Consider the following 363-nt stretch of genomic DNA (forward strand, 5'->3'; position numbering starts at 1 on the left):
AGGCGGTAATTCTGTTTAATCACAAATTACTGCACTTGTGGAGCGCATTTCTGTCTCCGTTGCAGGAATTACAAGACTTGATTACCTACGTAACCGCCGACCAAACACAACTCAAGGTGATCAACCTAAAAAACTACCACTTCTTCACGAATTTTGAAGCACTTCACTTTTGGGTGCTGCTTTGGTCTATACACGCCACTGCTAACTCTAGCAGTACATATGATAAATCGGAGCTTAACTACGCTTTGCGTTTAGACGAAGAAAAACTAAACTCAGCTGACGGAAGGGCTGACTTGAACGCGGCGCCGGCCCTTACACTCCCCGCCCCAGCGCTTCCTCCACTCGGCGCCGGCCCACCGTATG

Source organism: Mesitornis unicolor, unplaced genomic scaffold (assembly GCF_000695765.1).
Source record: "Mesitornis unicolor isolate BGI_N332 unplaced genomic scaffold, ASM69576v1 scaffold11304, whole genome shotgun sequence".
Lineage (NCBI taxonomy): Eukaryota > Metazoa > Chordata > Aves > Mesitornithiformes > Mesitornithidae > Mesitornis > Mesitornis unicolor.